We start from the raw sequence: 22,235 nt of genomic DNA on the forward strand, positions 1-22,235 counted from the left end.
TTATCGTCAAAAAATTTATGTTAGTAATTTTTACCGTCAGATTTTTTTCCAATACATCCGACCGTAATCTATTATTAATTGATAATTAAATTAATAACTATCGACGGATTTAACCAACAAAAAACTTAAATTTTAATTTTTTTAAAAAATTTGCTTAAAAATTAATATATAATTTTAAAAATTTTAATTCAATCATTTCTAAACTAATAAATCATAAAATACAATACTAATTAAGTCAAAAAATAATTAACTCAAATAATAATAAATTTAAAAATTAACAACAATAAATAATAAGTCAATAATTAACTCAAATAATTAATAAATTAAGATTAACTCAAATAATTAAAAATAATTAACTTATAAAATAATTAACTCAGATAATAATAAACTTAGAAAATTAATAACAATAAACAATAAGTCAATAATTAACTCAGAAAATAAATAATTTAAGATTAACTCAGACAAATAATAACAATCAACTAATTAACTTAGAAAATAATTAACTCAGATAATTAATAATAAATTTAAAAAATTAACAATAAAAAATAATAAGTCAATCATTAACTCAGAAAATAAAGAAGTTAAGATTAACTCAAATAAATAATAATAATTAACTCAGATAATAATAAATTTTGAAAAATAACAATAATAAACAATAAGTCAATAACTAACTTAAAAAATAAACAAATTAAGATTAATTTAGACAATTAAGAATAATCAACTAATTAACTCAGAAAATAATTAAATTAGATAATAATAAATTTAAAAAATTAACAACAATAAACAATAAGTCCTCAAAAAATAAATAAGTTAAGATTAACTCAACAATTATTAACTCAGAAAATAAACAAGTTAAGATTAACTCAAACAATTAACAACAATCAACTAATTAACTTAGAAAATAATTAACTCAGATAATAACAAATTTAAAAATTAACAACAATCAACAATAAGTCAATAATTAACTCAGAAAATAAATAAATTAAAATTAAGATTAACTAAAACAATTAACAACAATCAACTAATTATCTTAAAAAAATTAACTCGAACAATACCATAACAAAAATTAAAACAATATAGTTGGGGATCTTACACTTACAGAACAATAAACAGAAATCAAAACAATAAACAAAAATCAGAATAATAAACACAGAATCATTAAAACAAAATTCAAAATCAAAATCATAAATAAATTTTCAAACATAAAATCATCAAAACAGAATTAAAAAAACTCAAAATCAAAACAGAACTAAAAAAATCTTAAATCTAAACTAATACATGAGCTAAATGTAAGAAGCAATTAAATCTCTAATACAAAACCTTAATTGTAAATTTTCTAGTACAAAAAAAATTAAAATTAGATAAATTAAGATTTAGGATTTAATTACCTAAAACTAATTGGTGAGTTATCTAGAGATAGTGGTAGCGCATAGGACTTTTCTAGCATGGTGGCAGCACGGACGGTGAAGTGGTGGCAACAGTGACTAACCGACAGGGCTGTATTAGTTTTTTTTTAAAATAAATTAAAAAATAGTAGGAACAAGAAGAAGGACAACATACTTGGAGGGAGGAAAGAGGCAACTTCGACGACATAGGGAACAATGATGACAACGATGACAGCAGTGGCAGAAGCGACAAAAACAACGACGATAGGGCGATCAATACAACGTAAAGAGTTCACACAGTCTTTGAATGCTGTTGATGGTGGCCGACGCTAGTGGAGTGGCTGTCGGAGGTGGTTTGTGTGGGAGAGAGGGGGAGAGATAGAAAGGAGAATGTTAATAAAGAGAGAGAGTAGTTTAGAAATGAGGGAGAGAGGGTTCACAATTTGAATTTAGAGCAAGATTACCGTCGAATTTATTTTTTGCGAATGAACAAAACACAATATTCTACTAATTTGAATTATTGGCAGATAAATCCGCTTCTAAATTCAACGGTAATGATCGCGCCAATATTTTTTTCTCTCTAATTATTATCGGCGAATTTATCATCGAAAAATCAAATCCGACAGTAATTTTTTTATCTGACGAATTTATTGCCAAATCCTTCGATAAACCTACCGCTAATATCCGATGCTAAATTTGATGGTATTCAGTATTTTTTTTGTAGTGTCTAACTGCAACAAATCATTTTTTTAGTCAAAGATAATATTTAATTATTCCATATTTCATAAACATATATACTAATAAAACAAAAAATATAAAATTAAATCTATATTAAAATTAAAAGCAATAAAATCATAATGAAATTCATGTTAAAATTACAAAAGAAAGAAGACGTGGGTGTGATATCCATCATCAATTTTATTATACATGTATAAGAATTTTTAATTACATAATAACCATAATATATTTGAAGTGTAGGTTAATCGGGTATGGTTAGACCTAAACCTGTATCCGACCTTATCCACAGCTCAAGCTGTTGTGGATTGGGTTGCCAACAGTATCCGAACGGGTTGGATCGGATTAGATACCCACGAATAGAATAAATGAGAAATTCTCCACATACAAGCATTTTTTTATACAAGTCTTTACAAGTCATTATATTAACGCGCTTGAACCGTTACTGCACGTTCTTCTTCCTCTTTCTCTTCTTCTTCTTTTCTTTCGTTTCTTCCTTTCTCTTTCTCCTTCTTCAACCGTTACTGCACAATTTCACTGCACCTTCTTCTTCTTTTTGCTGCACATTCTTCTTCCTCTTCCTCTTCCTCTTTTTCTCCTTCTTCATTTACGTGCTTTTCTCTCTGTTTTCTTTCTTTGTTATTCTCGATTTCCATTATTTTTTGATATCAAGCTCTGAAATCATTTTTGAAGAAGAAGAAGTAGCAGAAGATAAGGAGGAGAAAGAGAAAGAGTTCTAAATTATGCATAAGGTGTACTTCAACGAATTTTGGGTGTATTTCTTAAATCCTTTGGGTGTAGTTTTGTAATCCTTTGGGTGTATTTCTGTAATAATTTGGGTGTATTTCTATAATCGTTGTACTTCAACGAATTTTGGGTGTATTTCTTAAATCCTTTGAGTGTATTTATGTAATCGTTTGGGTGTATTTCTATAATCGTTTGGGTAAATTCCTGTAACCATTTGAGTGTATTTCTGTAACCTTTTGGGTGTATTTCTCTAATCGTTTGGGTGTATTTCTGTAATCGTTTGGGTGTATTTCTGAAGTTTCATTATCTTCAAAATGATTTCAAAGCTTGATTTCAGAAACCATGAAAATCGAAAAAAAAAACGAAGCAAGAATACCAGTAATAAACGCAAGTAAAACAACTAATAAAAAGGCAAAGAGAATAACGAAGAAATACATGGAGGAAGAGGAAGAGGAAGAGGAAGAGGAAGATGAGTCGTTCATAATACACGGTGAGTGTAGTGTTTTGGAAACTGAATAACGCATTAAAAGACCCGTATATGTAGCAACTTGTAAAACTTGTAAGTCAAAAAGACTTGTATGTGTAGCAAGCCTCCATTGCCAGCTATAAAATAATTATGTGTCTAACAAATTAAATATAATGACTTATTAATTTGTGTTTTCATAGTTTCTATTTGTCTTTTTTTTTCTATTTGATTATTTACGCCATGTTAAATACTATATATACGAATGTACATTTAACCTAATAAATAAAAAAAATAAATTAAAATGAAACCAAATTATTTTTATTTAATTGTTAAAATTAAAATAAAAAGTATTAAATATACTACACAATTCTAAATTAAAAATAAGGGAAACACTAAAAAAATGTATTAACATTTAATAAATATATCTAATATTTCACCTTTTGTATAGTTCAAAAATTAAAGAATTTATTACATTGACATATAATGATAATAATTATAATAATATGAATTTGTTGCTTTAATAAAAATATTATAACTAAAAATTATTATAAAATGTTTATTAAATAATTGCATCCTTTAGAATTATTCATTTATGTAAGAAATGGTATAAAAGAAAGATTATCCGACAATTTAACAATTGAGTGTGGCAATAAACTATTTGATTGTAGTAATAGCTTCTTCTCACTTTATAACATTGTCCTATTTAATTTGTATATTTTTGAAATAGCAGGTAATTAATAATTCAGCTACATTTTTTTAATAATATATAGTTAAATATTTTTATAATTTTTTTTAAATAAAAGGAAGAGTGAATCTAACTTAAACCCTTAAAATAAAATGCTTGCCACACCATTATATATACTAGCTAGTACTACTATTTGCTAGGTTACAATTTTAGGTTATGCTTATTAATGGAGCCTAAAAATGATAGCCCATTATTTTAGCTAGGGTGATAACTGAGAAGTAGTGTATGTACCCTTCTTGGAGGACTATACTTGATATATAGTTGCCAATAAAGTTGGAAAACTGAGAAGATTCTGTTTTGGATTTGATTGTTCTTACTTCTTACTCACATGTTCAATGATCAAATCATATAAAAAAAAATATATTGTACGGCTGAATGCTTTAGTATAATTCTTAGGGTCAGGCATCAATATATATATAATAATAATAATAAATAATATAATATATGGTAATTAATTTAATTTATATCGCATGTATGCTGCCTAATTATACAAGATCATATAAATATTAATTAAACGGACCCTCCTATCATGTAGAAAATTACATAAAGTTATTATTATTATTATTATTATTAGTGAGTGGTGATATGATGAAGAATAATAATAATTGAATGTGAGTGCAATACATGTAACGTTGCTGATCTGTACGCGTTTTTGTGTCCATTTCTATATATCCTGCGACCAACTTAATGGGCAGAGAATAAAAAAAAAAAAAAAAAAATAGGGGGTTCAATTATGCAGAGAATTATATTGCTCAAATTCAGAAAAGTTTCTCGTGACATTCTAAATTATTGGAAAGAAATATATAGTTAGACATGAAATATTTGTCTCTTTATATAAAAATGAAATTGATTGAAGATTCACAGATTTTACAGTGCCTGCTGTATTTTTATCTGCCTTATTAGTAGTACATTTATATATGTGCGTGTTCCGAAGAATAAGATGAATTAATGCCAGCCTGCATTATTTATCTTATTCTAGCTATGATTCTTCCAATTTTGAATTGGAATTTTATCTTCTCTGTCACCCATTTTTAATTTCTTTAATTATATATATATTGTTGTTATGGATAAATATTTTTGTGTTTGTAATTTTGTATAGCAGTGTTCTATAGGATGCTTGTGACTTTGCTAGCTATCAAAACTCACGTGAGTTTTCACTTTGGAAAAGTACATTATATTCACATGCATGATGCTAATATGAAGACGGAAAACAAAATTCATTTAAAGTATAAAGTTGTGTGATACATGCTTCTGTTGTTCATCATGGATAGGTAGAAAGAGAGAACAAAAAAAGGATGTATGTTAGCATTGGTGATGATTATTCAGGAATCTATCAAAGATAATATATATAAATAATGAAGAAAAAATAAATATATTGGGTATGTATGTGTATGTATGCATGTACGAAATATGTGGATATAAACAGTGGCAGACCTTGAAAAAATTTATTGGGGAGACAAAAAAAGTTTAACATAAAAACTATATAATAATATTTATATTAAAATAAAACTTATAAATACAATTATTTATTTTTAAGTTTATTATTAATATGATATTATATAGATTGATATTATAAAATATTTTAAAAATTTTAGAATTAAAATTATAAAATAAATAATTATATAGATAAAAAAAATTAATTTTACTACAACTGAGTTTAACATTAAAATTGTATAACCCAATTAATAATGATAATAATAAATAATAATAAGACTAAGATTTTAATTTGTATAAATAAGTCAATAAAATTTTTAATTTGTACAAATTTATTGAACTTCAAATCTAAGATGTTATTGTAAAATAAATAATTATATAGATAAAAAATTAAATTTACTACAACTAATTCTAATATTAAAATTGTAAAATTTTTTGTTGATGATAAAAATAATAAATGATAATGAGAATAAGATTTTAATTTATATGAATAAGTCAATAAGACTTTTAATTTTTGACAATTTATTGAAATCTAAGTCTAAAATGTTAATGTTTAAAATTAAAAATGATTGAATAAATGCAAAAAGTGAGAGTTGATCCCACAAATTTAATCTAAAAGTATGAGTCCAATTTGAGTAAATAACTTAATTAAACTCCTTTTAAAAAAGAGTTTAAATAATAAATATTTATATTAAAAGTAGCTTATAAATAAATTATTTTGTATTTAGTTTTTTAGTCTTAAAAATATTTATTTTAAAAAAAAGAATAATAAAAAAATTATTATAGGAGAAGTCATTTTTTAAAAATAAGTTATAATTTAATTTTAAAATTATATCAAACGTTAATACTATATATTTTTATAAATTAAAAATAAAAAATTACTTATGAATCTATCTAAACTATTTCTTATACCAACTGAACTATATTTGTTCTTTTGTATTGATACTATTTATTCTTTTATATAAATTTTGGAGGGACCATAATCCCTATTGTCCGAACTATAGCTCTTCCTCTAGATATGGATTTATAATAATACGTCTTTAGGATACTATTTAATTAACAATATTACGTGATCAATAAATATTCTTATTTTAGATTAGTACTTAGTCAATAATAATTTATATTCATATTTGTAAATATTTATACATAAAAAATATATAATTTACACTTATATTTATTAGAATTTGCACACATAAATTAATATAATTTATATTCATATTTTTTAAAATTTATACATATAAATTAATAAAATTTATATATTAAAAATAATTTAATATTTATATTAATTAAATAATAATCAAAATTACTAAAATCGGCCGGTATGTAAAATTTTTATTATTTAATAACAGGCTTAAATAAATTGACGAGAAATCGGTTTACACTAGGAGTAAATCCAATATAAGTCTTGTTAACTTATACCGTCTCATAACTTCTTATGTGTAACAAATTTTATTAATTCCATAGTTGAATTATGTCATATTATCTTGATAATTAAAACTTACGAAATTATAAAAATTTGGATATTAATAAATATGTAATTTAATCATTATAGTTACTTGCATTATTTTTAAAATTATAATATATATATTATGATGATATATCAAATTAATTAAATTTATAAAATTTTATTAGATTGATTTATATAGTAAAATTAAATATTAAAATTCAACGACTAACTTATATGTATACTAAGAATTAACTACTCGCATAAAATATATATTAAAATATAAAATACGCATTGAAAATAAATTAAACACTATACGTATATATAAATATATAATGACTAATTTGATGACTAAATTTTAGTGTCTAAATAGCATTTTTGAATTCATATAATATAAAAGTCTTTTGACAGTACAAATCTTGCAACATAATATTTATAGAGAAAATATATATAAAAAAATAATATTAGAGGACCATGAGAGTATTATTTTTGGTTTTTATTTAATTATTAATTTAATTTCTTTAATCTAATAATCTAACAACATATATATTTTATCACATATTTTTAATTTTTAAACAAAACTAACTAATGGTCAAAAATAATAAATTCTGATAATCTTATAACATTCTTCAATATCAAAATCAACATTTTGATATTAAATTTCAAAAATTATTAAAATTTAAATTGAATTGATTTTATTTTATTTTTAATTTAAGTTTAAAAATTAAGTATGTATTAAGACTAAAAATAACTTTAAATTGATAAAAATAATTAAATAAAAATTTTTATTTAAATAAAAATGCTCCATTTATACTAAAAAGTAGTTATTATGAGTTTGTATATACTTATATTAATTTAGATATTTTTTAATTAAATATGTTGGAGCACTTGAAAAGCAAGGAATCGGTGTGATTTTGAGAAGGTAATAAGCCCGGCACCAGAGATAGTGAAAGAAGCCAGCAATTTAGTGCGTGAACTCGTGAGCCATACTTGATAGATGCTGCTAATTTTCTTTATTCTTACTTTACTCTTTTCTAAGCTCTTAGTCTTTCAGTCACAGTTGGTGATAAATAGAAATACCCAATTCTTTTGTACTTCCTTATGGAAACATTTTATTTTATATTAATAAAATAACATTTATCTTTCAAAAAAAAACTAATAGAATAATCTAATCTACAATAAACAAATAATTAAACTTATTTACAGTAGTGTAACAACTTTTTACGAGATATTAAATGTATGTATATGTAATCTAGGCACAACAACTGGTTATAACTTATATATATGCTATAATTGTTAAATATATTAGGTAAAGTCTTGAATCTAATAACAAAATAATAAAAATATTATTATACAATTAAATTGGTTTTGATCCGTTTACAAAAGTGAATTTCAAAATTCAATTCAATTCATGCCATTTTTTAAAAATAAAATTCAATCCTATTCAAATTATTTACGATTTTGATCGGTTTTTAATTGCTTTGTTTTTAAACAACCCTAGTATAATTATCAGCACCTTAATGTTATTGTGCAACTAGAGCGAGGTAGATTTATCACCTACTTAATTAGAACACTATGTTGTTATTGCGTGCTCCATGGACTATAGTTCTGTAACTATATGAAATCTTTGCACTTTAATTTGTACAGCTATACTAGTTTGTCTTCTATATATACGTGACTATGTTACACAATAATTTTGCTGCCTACTGTTACTGTCAACTTTGATAATACATGTTATTAAATAGCATTTGTTCTCTTTGTTCTCTTCTATATATTATTATTATTATTATTCATTCATTCAATATAATTTACATTCTGATCTATGAACCTATAAAGCTCCTCTATACTACCATATAGCTACACAAATTCGTTCTCTGCCAACAACCTCACTCTTTGTGTGCTTTGTTTGTTGATGGATCAATTATCGAAAACAGAAAGCAAAATCAAAATGAAGTAATAAGAAGAAACACATTTTTTCTAAAAAAGATAGCGATCATCTTCTCAATTATTTCTCCTTGTCTAACCCATAAATCAAGAAGTCGTCTCGCAGTAGTATGACATGTTATGGAGAAATGGTAAAGCTGGACATAATAATTTAAAGTTATTTTATTCAATTTAATAGATGTAATTTTAGTGTATATAATATTTATAACGGTTTCGCTACGTTACCAACAGCATATCTGCCAATTTCTGCCAACTCTTATTTATAATTGTGTTTTATGGAAGTGTGTTTGTGATGTGTCTAATAAAAATGTATTTTTTATATAAAGAGACACATCCAGAAAATATATCTATAAAGACACTTCTATTAAACACAGCTATAAAAAATACATTTTTATTAGACACATCCACGAACACACTTTCATGAAACACAATTATAAATAAGAGTTGGCAGAAGTTGGCAGATAATATGCTGGTACCCTATACTTTTCCTATTTATAATTATAAATTTATTATATCATGTTCTATAATTGTTATATTTCGACCTAATAACGTTATACTTTGGATTCTACTCCATTTTCAAAATAAATAACCGTCCACTTCAAAGACTACTTTATATATATATATATATATATATATATATATATATATATATATATATATATATATATATATATTAAATTTATTAATTTTTATTTTTAAAAATTAAAAATTTATTTGCTGATTGAAATTAATGAATATACATGTCATCAATTAATTGGAACATACAAGAAGAGTATGTAATATCTTTAAATTAATTGGGTATGGAAGAAATCACCTTTTTCCATATCTCGAATTAACTTCAAAGTTCGGACATAATAGTATAACGTTTGTTACCTTATATATACAACAATAAATAGCAGTATTTGCTGGACAATAAGGCAGGCCAATAACACAATTGGCAATTACAATACTTTCGTTCTGTTTTATACTTTAATAAATATATCACTGATTTGAGTGTCAGAATGCTTTTTGTAGGTTTCACGTTCAATATGAAATTCTGAGGACCTCTCATCCCTAGTGATCGGGAAGCTGGAAGCATTCACGACATAGCACCAGCGAGTTATAGCTTAGAGAGTATTCTTGATAGAACATTTGAAACCCACCGTGGGCCGATTTCTAATATTGCCCCCATAATCTGTTTTCCTTTGTTGGTACCATCTCCTTTTTGCAGGATTCCGAATATGGTTGATGACTCATTGTCGCCACCCCCTCCCACTCATGCTGAATTAGTGACCATGAATGCTACCCTTCAAGCAAAAGCGAAAAAAATGTCCGACCTTCTGGCAGGTAGGACAGACAAGGAAGGGTGATAAAAAGACTGCAAGCAAGAAAACCCTTAAAGATGAGCATCACTCTAAAACAAACACGGCAATGGAAGTAACCCCCGAAGTCTAACATGAAAAGAACAAATCCTTTCTCTGACAACATAATGAACTTCTAAATGCCAAAGAATTTTACACTTCCAACCACATTAAAACCCTACGAGGGATTCGGTGATCCCAAAATTCACGTCACTAAACTTGAATCCATGATGTTTTTGAATGGTGCTTCCGACCCAATCTTATGTCGTTCTTTTTTGACCTTTTTGGATGGAACTGTCTTATTATGATTTTCTAGTCTCCCTGCAGATTCAATTTCCAGCTTTGACAAATTTGCCGATCTATTTGTCAACCATTTTGCAGCCTCAAAGATCTATGTCCATGACTCCGATTTCCTCAGCACCATCAAGCAAGGACAATATGAAAGCCTCAAGGACTACATGACATGATTTGCAAGAGTCGCAATAAAAATTCCCGACCTTAGCCCCGATGTACATCTTCATGCGCTGAAAAGTAGACTGTGTCCAGAAAAATTCTAGGAGATTATTGCTGTCACTAAACCTAAAACACTGACCGAATTCAGGGATAAAGCATCAGGATAAATAGAGATCGAAGAGCTGAGGAAATCCAGCAAAGCCAAAAAAAACAAATAATGCAAACATCCCAAAGAGAAAAGGATAGACAAGGAAGACATAGTCAGACGCGTGAACAAAGAAAACCTTAAATTGACGCTGAAGTTTGACTCCTACACAAAGTACAACACAAAAAGAGAGGACATAATAAAGGAAATTCTCCACACTAAGCTTATAAAGCCGCCCAGCAAAGCAGGAACCTATCAAGATGAGAAATATGTGGACAAAAGCAAACACTGCGCATTCCATCAAAAGTTTGGTCACACCACTGATGAATAAGTAATAGCCAAGGACCTATTGAAAAGACTGTCAACACAAGGTTTACTGGATAAATACGTCAGTAGTAGTAGAGGCCAGAAAGAAATGACAAACCCTAAACCCTAAACCAGCCAAAATATGATTCAACTTCTAAAGATAAAGGAATTTGGCATGCTCCATCAGAACTTACCACATCAAGGGGAGTTATCAACTATATCTCGGGAGGCTTAGCAGAAGGAGGAATCACTAGCACGGCCAGGAAAAGAAGTTACCAAACCATGCTGACCATGGAAGGATCCTCCAAAGCGCAACAAGCTTCGGTTCCCACAGAATGCATTTCTTTCGATGCATCTAACTTCAAGTAATAGTGCCTGAACTTGGACGATCCTGTTGTAATTTCGGTAAACATGGGATACCTGACAGTTAAGAAAGTCTTACTTGACCCAGGGAGTAGCGTTGATATGTTATTCTACTCAACTTTTAAAAAAATGCAGCTCAGTGAAAAAGCTTTGCAACCTTCAATCGGAGAATTGGTAGGCTTCTCCGGAGAAAGGGTATCCGTGACAGATTATGTATGGCTAAGAATGAAACTAGGGGAGCCATCACACTCGAAAACCCTAGATATTCAATTTTTAGTAGTTGAGTATGTCAATCCTTATAATGCATCTTGGTATGACCATCGCTTAACTCCTTTGGAACTATTGTTTCTACAGTTCACCTGTGTATAAAGTTTCATGTGCAGGGTAACATCATAGCGATAGTGCATGCCGACCGCAAGGACACACGACAATGCTATAATGCAGGCTTGAAATTGAGACCACCGCCAACAGAAACTATTCAATAGGTCAACTCTGTCTACAACACAGAGGACATCCTGACCCTGGCCGAACTAGATCCCCGAGGAAACATCTCCAGCCGATCTTCCCCAATGGATGAGCTAAGTAAGGTACAACTTACCGAACTTGAACACCAATACACTAACATCAGATCCGCTTTTTCTGCAGGACATGAACAAAACATCACCACGTTGCTCAAGTCCATTGCCGACCTTTTTGCATGGACATCAACAGATATACCTGCTGGCATCGATCCGAATATCATATGACATAAACTTGCTATTAATCCTGGTGTCCGACTAGTGCGTCAGAAAAAGAGAAACCTAGGGATAAAAAGAAGAGATGCAGCCATAGCAGAAACTCAAAAATTGCTTGATGCAAGATTCATCCAACAGCTCAGATTCTCATCATGGTTGGCAAATGTGGTCATGGTTAAAAAGATCTCGGGAAAATGACGTATGTGCATGGATTTGACAGACTTAAATAAAGCATGTCCCAAGGACTCCTATCCATTTCTGAGCATAAAAAAACTGGTGGATGGCACATCGGGTTTTAAGGTGTTAAGTTTTATGGATGCCTATTCCGAATATAATCAGATACTGATTCACCCGGATGATGAAGATAAGACAGCGTTCATAATAGATTACGGTAATTTTTGCTATAAGGTAATGCACATTGGACTTAAAAATGCAGAATCAACATATTAGAGGTTGATGGATAAGGTCTTCAAAGAACAAATTGGTCAGAACATGGAAGTCTATGTTGACGCCATGGTCGTCAAGTCGGATTCGAAGGAAGCCCACCAAGACAATCTCCATGAAGTATTTCAACAACTTCAAAAATATAACATGAGGTTAAATCCAGAGAAATGTGCGTTTGGGGTACACGGGGGCAAATTCCTCGGTTTCCTATTGACACATTGGGAAATTGAAGCAAACTCCGATAAATGCCAAGCTGTCATACAAATGCAATCACCCCGAATAGTCAAAGAAGTTTAATAACTCACTGATCGTCTCACAGCATTATCAAGGTTTTTGCCTGCAGCCTCTGCACAATTGATGAGCGGATAATTTATACCCTTTTTGGCATTGTTTTTACATAGTTTTTAGTATGTTTTAGTTACTTTTTATTATATTTTTATTAGTTTTTATGCAAAAATCACATTTTTGGACTTTACTATGAGTTTGTGTATTTTTCTGTAATTTCAGGTATTTTCTGGCTGAAATTGAGGGACCTGAGCAAAAATCTGATTCAGAGGCTGAAAAAGGACTGCAGATGCTGTTGGATTCTGACCCTCCTACACTCGAAGTGGATTTTTTGGAGCTACAGAAGCCCAATTGGCGCGCTCTCAATTGCTTTGGAAAGTAGACATCTTGGGCTTTCCATCAATATATAATAGTCCATACTTTGCCCGAGATTTGATGGCCCAAACTGGCGTTCAAACGCCCATCAGAGACCCTTTTCTGGAGTAAAACGTCGGAATTGGCACCAGAACTGGAGTTAAACGCCCAAACTGGCACCCAAGCTGGCGTTTAACTCCAAGAATGGCCTATGCACGTGTAAAGCTCAATGCTCAGCCCAAGCACACACCAAGTGGGTCCCGGAAGTGGATTTCTGCACTATCTGCACTTAGTTACTTATTTTCTGTAAACCCTAGTAACTAGTTTAGTATAAATAGCACTTTTTACTATTGTATTCGCATCTGAGACTTTTGGACTTGGAGGCTGGCCACACGGCCATGCCTAAACCTCTTTCTCTTATGTATTTTCAACGCTGGAGTTTCTATACCTCATAGATTAAGGTGCAGAGCTCTGCTGTTCTTCATGAATTAATGCAAGTACTATTGTTTTTCTTTCAATTCACGCCTACTTCTTCTCTAAGATGTACTCTCGTACTTAATTCAGTTAAGTTAGAATGAAGGGGTGACCCGTGACAATCACCCATTATCTTCGTTACTTGCTTAGCCAAGATCCGCGTGCCTGACAACCACAAGCGGTCTACATGATGTTCAACGTAGTCATTGGATGACAGTCGGAGTATATTCTCTTGGGTCTCTAAGCCACAATTCGCATCGTCTCTCCTGACAACAGAGCATCCGAATCCGTGATTAGAACCTTCGTGGTATAGGCTAGAACCAATTGGCAACATTCCTGAGATCCGGAAAGTCTAAACCTTGTCTGTGGTATTCCGAGTAGGATCTAGGAAAGGATGAATGTGATGAGCTTCAAACTTGCAAATGTTGGGCGCAGTGACAGTGTGCAAAAGGATAGAGAGATCCTATTCCTACGCTAGCGAGAACCGACAGATGATTAGCCGTGTGGTAGCTGTACCTGGTATTTTTCATCCGAGACGAGAAATCCGACAGTTGATTAGCCGTGCAGAAGCCGTACCTGGTATTTTTTATCCGAGAGGATCATACAGCTTGCCATAGAAGGGAGCACGCATGATTGGAAGAAGACAATAGGAAAGCAGAGGTTCAGAAGCAACAAAGCATCTCCAAACGCTTATATGAAATTCCCACCAATGAATTACATAAGTATCTTATTTTATTTTATGTTTTATTTATCTTTTAATTATCAAAACCTCATAACCATTTGAATCCGCCTGACTGAGATTTACAAGATGACCATAGCTTGCTTCAAGTCGACAATCTCCGTGGGATCGACCCTTACTCACGTAAGGTATTACTTGGACGACCCAGTGCACTTGCTGGTTAGTTGTGTGGAGTTGTGAAAAGTGTGAATCACAATTTCGTGTACCAACAATCTTATCATTTCATTAATAATCTTAAAAAAAAGCCAACAAATTCACCTGGATCGACAAGTGCAAGTATGCATTGAAAAACTTTGAGAATCTTCTTAGTTCACCACCTATTCTTTGGAAGCCACAACATAGTAAATCTCTTTACTTATATCTTTTAGTTAGCTCTGTACTTGTCACAGAAACATGCAAAGAAAAACATTCAGTTTACTTTGTTTGCAAGGTGCTAAAGAATGCAGACCAACCATAGAGAAACTAGCGTTTGCCTTAGTAATCACAGCTCAACGGCTACAACACTATTTTTAGAACCACCAAATCATAGTTTAGACGAGCCAGCCACTCCGACAGATACTAGCACAACTAGACCTCATAAGACGACTCATCAAGTGGTCGGTTGAATTATCAGAGTTCGACATCTCCTACCAATCAAGAAGTTCATTGAAGAATCAAATATTGGCCGATTTTCTCGCTAAGTTTACTACACAAGAAATTCTCCCATTTTGGGAACTATATGTCGATGGAGCCTCTAATGATGGGGTTGTGGGGCAGGAATCCTCCTTAAAGATAACATTGGTGTCCATGCAGAGCAATCTATAAGATTTTCATTTCAGGTGAGCAACAATCAATCTGAATACGAATCCTTACTCGTTGGACTTCGGCTGGAAAGGGAAGAAAACATTCAAAACCTTAAAGTCATTGTGATTCCCTCCTCGTCGTTCAACAAGTAATTGGTAACTTCCAGGTACAAGACCCGCTTTTAGAACAATACTTAAATGTTGTAAAAGATCTTATCCTACATTTCAGACATTTTGACATATCTCACATACCTAGAGAACAAAACAATAAATCAAATATCTTATCCAAATTAGCTACTTCTAGGGTATAGGATTTTTCAAATACTTTATCATAACAAACTCTTGATGCGCCGACCATATTTAACAAAGATGTTCTAACTTTGTCTCAACAGGCAGATTAGAAAAACCCATACATAAGTTATTTGAAAACAGAAAATATACCATCTGAGGTGAATCCGAGGTTATTTAAAAGGAAAGCAAGCTATTACACCATCATGGGGGATAACTTGTATAAAGAGAATTCTCCCAACCATTACTTAAATGTGTCGAGCCTATGGAAGAAGATTCGGCAATATCTGAAGTATATGAAGGTATTTGCGGAACGCATATAGGAGGATGAAGCCTAGCCTCGAAACTCTTAAGAGCAGGATACTACTGGCCGACATTAAGAAGAGATTGCATGGAAAAAGTTTAGCGCTGTGACAATTGCCAAAAATGTGCACCAATCATTCATAGCCAAGCTGAGCTATTACATGATTCTGAAATCGAATGGCTTTTCCACAAATAGGACTCGACATAATCGGACCATTCCCAACGTCGGTGGAACAGGTAAAATTTTTACTGGTAGCTATAGATTACTTCACAAAGTGGATTGAAGCACAGCCACTTGCCAAAATAACTTCGAACAAAGTACGCTCTTTTATATAGAAATTCATATTATGTAGATATGGTTTTCCCAAAAAAATCATTTTTGATAATGGTTGGTAATTTACTAATAAGAGAATTTCATCTTTTTTAACCAATCTTCACATCAGACACCATTTTTCCTCTGTAGAGCACCCACAAAGCAATGGGCTCGCAGAGGCAGCTAATAAAGTTATTTTGCAGGCTTTAGGGAAAGAATTAACAGAGGCAAAAGGATGTTGGGCCGAACTTATTCTTAAAATTTTATGGAGTTATAACACAACACCATAATCATCAATAAAAGAAACACCGTTTCAACTAGTATACGGCGCAGATTCGATGGTGCCTGTAGAGGTCTCACAAGGATCACTACGAACTGAGCTTTTGGGTAATGAGACTAATAGCGTGGCATGACTTGCGAAACTCAAAATCTTGGAGGAAGAATGCAACTTAGCTAATCTACGAGAACAGTCTATGTAACTCACCATACAACGAAAGTACAACAAGAAAGTTTGGCCAAGAGTGCTGCAACAAGGAGACCGAGTACTAAGGAAGATTGAATAGGTTTCGAAAGCCTCCAGGACATGGAAAATTAGTTGCACTTTGGGAAGGCCCTTATAGAGTATCAAAGATTCATGAAAAAGGAGCCTATTCTCTAGAAACACTGGTTAGAATTGTGTTACCCAACACTTAGAACATATCATCCTTAATATTGTATCATAGTTTTTTCCTGATCACGAGGTTTTATCCCACATTGGATTTTACTCGGACAGGTTTTAACGAGGCTGATCACCCCACACCTTCCGCAATTGAAGGTTATTTCAATACAAACAAGCCTATTTTCTACATTTCATGCAAACCAACACATAAAAAGTTGGAAATTACAAATGAAGATGATCATACTGCCATGTATAAATATCTTTCAAAACAACCCGACATTAAAAGTCGGCCATAATCCAACAAACATAAAAACTGACATCCAAAAGGTTGGTCAATAGTCCAGACTTCACAAGATTCAAAGTTTTCAAAGTAAAAACATTACAAATTCAAAATCCTAGATATCTTTATCCACAAGGGCAATATTTTCATTCTTTACTTCACCAGCTTCATCCTCTACAAGCTCCCCATTGAGAACGATCTTTGTGATATCAAGCTTGCTGATATCAAACTCGGGTGCAAAGGCAGCCACATGGCTCATAGCTCGATCAAAATATGTGGCAAACATCTCTAGTACATCATTCTCAAGCTCATGAATTCTGGATGTCATTCTACCTTTGTCATTATCATTCTTCTTAATCTGATTCTGAAGAAGATGAATTTGATCCTAAAGCTTTATGATTTTCATTTTCCTATCCTTCATTTTAGCAGTAACATCTATGATGACTTTCTCTTTTTCTTTGATGGATTTCTCCAAGGCCACCACTTTCTCATAGCAGCACTCTCTTCAGCACCTAACAACTCAGCAGTGCGGCCCATACACAACAGCCTTGATGCAACTATCTATAGATGAATGATCATATTATAACAAACAAAAAAAAATACATAGGCAACCAATGAAAGAAAATAAAAAAATGTTATACTTTAAAATGTTAGTGGAAATTTGCAATCCACTAAGAAGTCTAAAAACAAGTTCTCTTTGTCACTCTTCTCAATAGCTTCTAAAATTTGCATTGGTTTTGGACACCAATATAGAGAAAAATTTTCAACAAGCTTATCATCCAAATAGAAGGGGTATTCAGTTTCCGATGACCGAAACTTTACAAACATGAATTTGAAATTTTTTTAAGGGAGATTTATACAAAACAAACAGCAATCGACCAGGATAACTACTGAGGTTAACCCAGAGACCCTTTCATACACACTTTGATTGAAACAACAAGAAAAAGATATTCAAAGAGGAAGGAAATTCAAGAAACTGCATCAAACATTCATAGGCCCATAAAAAAGCCCATGAATTTGGATGCAGTTGGGAAGGGGCACAGTTCAACTGCGTCAAAACCTTGGAATGGATTGCATCTGATGCATCTACCAAGTACATGCGACTTTTGAAATTGCTCAGATGATGCCTTGGATCAGTGGTTCCATCATAAAGATCATTGTCTGGGATCTTAAAGTTTCTAGGAACTTTAGCCTGCATGATTTTTTCTATAAATAGATCTTCGCCTATTAGAGGTTTTCTTCGCCTGCATGTTCCGGATCTTAAAGTCGGACTCTAGTTTCAAGAGCTTTTCTTCTAGATCCCTTCCTCGTCAAACTTCCCTTCTCAGGGATCTTTCAGATTCCCGCTATCGCTCTTGCTCCTTTTCGAGTCGTTCCAGCGAACATTGATGCTCGTGGACAAGTTCCATGATCTTTGTGGGATCTCTTAGCTCGGATGTTTCAGATCAATATATTTTCTAGCCGATCATGTGTCCTTCCAGGTTTGAAGTGTGGGCATCTTTGGTCGCACCTCTCCCCCTATTGGCTTGGGGAGGTATGACTATCGCTCATTCGTCGTTGTGTTGTTCTTCCTCTCGGACTTCCGAATCGGAAGCTGTGTATCCATATTCAAGGATGTCATCCGTCATCACATGGTCTTAATTTTCAGATTCCCGGCAACGGTGCTAATGTTTCGAAGGTTACCTGAATCAGGATGATTGGACCTGAAGGTGAGGTCCAGACACCTTCTAGTGAAAGGTATGATGTCTTCTCCTGCAGGGATAAAGCAGTCCATGTTCCTCGTGAGGAGGTGGGGGTGGTACCTACAAGGGACTCTGATGCTTAAGTTAGCAAGGGTTTTAGGTAGGCTTTTAGTAGATTGGATTCGAATTATACCTTAGCATATCAGGGTATTTATAAGTGTAGATGTAGAGCCGATAACCATCTTTTAAAGTTGTTCTATCTTTGATGGTGGGTAGTCGTTTTCTTTTGTTAGGGAGGTTGTTAAGATTTTCTTTCTAGATTAGCAGCAAAAATTATAGAGATTGGTTACTTATTCGGGTAAGTAATATCGAGTTTGACATTGATATAACCGACCTTCATGAGGTCAGGTTGCTGTTGACCTGATTAATATCTGTAGATCAGATTTTATTCAATGTGAGCCTGACTGTGTATTAGATCAGGGTATGAATAATAACCATATTCGAATTAGTAGTTTTAGTAATAGGTTACTAAAAAGGGTTAATAGTCAAATTTGTCCCTGAAAGATCACTCATTCTTTAAATTAGTCTTCAAATGATTTTTTTAGTTATATTAGTTCCTGAAAGATAAAATGTGAATCAAATTAGTCCTTCCGTCAGTTGGATGATAACGTGTCACGTTAAGTGCCACGTGGCATGATGATGTGGCAGGTTAATGCCACATGTCACAAGATGATTGGTTGATGTGTCAGGTCAGTGACACCTAGCACACCACGTGTCACTTAACATGTAAAATAGTTATTTATAATCAAAATAGTCCTTAAAAGTCCAAACATAAATCATTTTCATCCTTAAAATTTTAAAAATTAATCAAATTAATCCTTATATAAATTTTTTTCTTCATAATATTAAATTTAAAATATTTTTTAATACTATTAATTTTAATAGAAATATAGTTGACAAACAAAAAATTAGTAATTGTATTTTTTTCTTAAAAATTCTTTCAATAGAGTTATCTCTCTCCTTTAATTTGTCTTAAAATCTCTCTTATTCTTTTCTATTCTAAAACATTCTCTTACATTATTACATTTTGCTTATATATATATATATGCTCAAAATTAAAATGTATGTATTTATTAACCTAAACAAAGTTATATGCTCAAAATCAAAATTGATGTATGTTAACCTAAATAAAATTATACTACTATTTTTTTTCTACTACATCTTTTTTTTTTCATTACGATATTACTTACATATAGAATCCAATTGTAATGATACTTAGAGTAAAAATTTAAGAAAATCCACAGATTTTATTCCAATTCTAAACTTTACAAAATATTAAAAATTTGTTGCTTAATTATTATTATTATATATGCTAAACGAATTGCTTCTTAAGCGTAATACGTGCAAAGATCATAATAATTTTGTGTGTGTTTCATATGTTTGAGATAGATTATATAATTTTTCTTTTTATTTCACAAATCAATGAGATAAAATGAAATAGGAAATATTATACATATGCATAGCAGAGGCTACTCCGTACTAGTACATTATATAAATAGATATGCTTCGTATTAAAATAAAATTCCTTGTGTTTTAAATAAAATATTTAAAAACTATATTAGAATATTAAAATAAATATAGTAGTTATTTAAATATTTTAATCTTTTAGATATTACTAAATAAATATAATAATTATTTTAAAAAAAATTATATTAAAATATTAAGATTCAAAAAGTGATCCCACAAATCAGTTTTTCAATTATTGAGTTCTAATATATAAAGTAAACAATAATTATAATTTTTAAAAATTTAAAAGATTTAAATTTTAAAATAATTACTATATTATTTAGTAAAATTCAAAATATTAAATTTGTAAATATATAATCAACAATAATTTGATAAACTCATTTAAATAAAAAAAATACTATAAAAAATTATAATTTAAAAATATAAAATTTTAAAATACAAATGACAAAATAACTTTATAACAATTTATTATTTTTATTATTTTATGTAAAGAGAATTTTGTTTATTAAGTTTTAAAAAATAATATTAAAATTAGTAGTATCAAAAAATATTTTAAATTTAATATTATAAAAAAATAAAAGAAATTTATATAAGTACTAATTTGATTAATTTTTAAAATTTTAGGGATGAAAATTACTTACCTTTGGACTTTCAATGACTATTTTGATTATAAATAACATTTTTAAATGTCAAGTGATACGTGGCATGCTAGGTATCACTGACCTGATACGTCAACCAATAATCTTATGATACGTGGCATTAACCTACTACGTCATCATGCCACATGGCCTTTAACATGACACGTTATCATCCAACTGACGGAAGGACTAATTTGACTTACGTTTTATCTTTCAGGAACTAATATGACTAAAAAAATCCTTTGAGGACTAATTTAAAGAATAATTGATCTTTCAGGGACGAATTTGACTATTAATCCTTATTAAAAATGAACATTAAATATTATATTACACCAATCATATATATTATATTGCACCAATCATATATATATATATATATATAATTTATGTAATTATTAGCACATTAATTTTAATTTTTTTTGTACGGTTATTTTCAATCCGACACTACAAAATAAGAGAGCTATTTTAACATCTTTTTTTTAACAATCATAATTAAGTGTAAAAATTAATATATATATTTGACAAATATTATAAATGTCAAATTATCATATTTGTTCTGATAAATAATTTGACCGTAAAGAATTATTGTTCATTTTTGACGGTCTTTATTTTTAGCTTACCACTATTCCTCTTCTTCTCTTGTTGACGACCTTGCTCCTCTTTTTCCCTTCCGTCAAATTTGGGATCACCTGCTCCTCTTCTTTCTTTGGTTCCAACTCTCAGTTTTGGATTCCACTACTCATTCTTCATATTCAAAATCTCAGTTTACTCTTCAGTTTCAAGATCTCATCTCATTTTGCAGCTCCAAAATCAACTTGGTCTTGTTAGGTATTTCTTTTTCCTCTCTCAATTTTTTTATTCTTTCATAAATCTGATTTAATTTTTGTTTTGATGCTTTAGATTTCAAATTTTTTTTATTCAAACTTCTTATTACTAATACGTGTTAGAGACAAGAGAGAAATCTGAGAAAAGTGTTTCTGTGTATTATTCAGGTTGATCGAAAGTATAATGTACAAGGGGTATATATAGGTGCCAGAAGAATCAAAGTAATAAAAGTATAGAATCCTACAATTAATATACAGATATGACATATAAATATAAAAGATACTAACTGATCTAAAATGATTCTAACCACTGTCTGACACGTCAGCAGCTACGTCAGATGCCACGTCAGCTGCTTCGTCAGCAGAGCAAGACACGTGACAACACGCGATAGGAGGAAGGAGA

The sequence above is a fragment of the Arachis ipaensis genome, chromosome B10 (genome assembly GCF_059453495.1).
Source record: "Arachis ipaensis isolate K30076 ecotype BB chromosome B10, ASM5945349v1, whole genome shotgun sequence".
Taxonomy (NCBI): domain Eukaryota; kingdom Viridiplantae; phylum Streptophyta; class Magnoliopsida; order Fabales; family Fabaceae; genus Arachis; species Arachis ipaensis.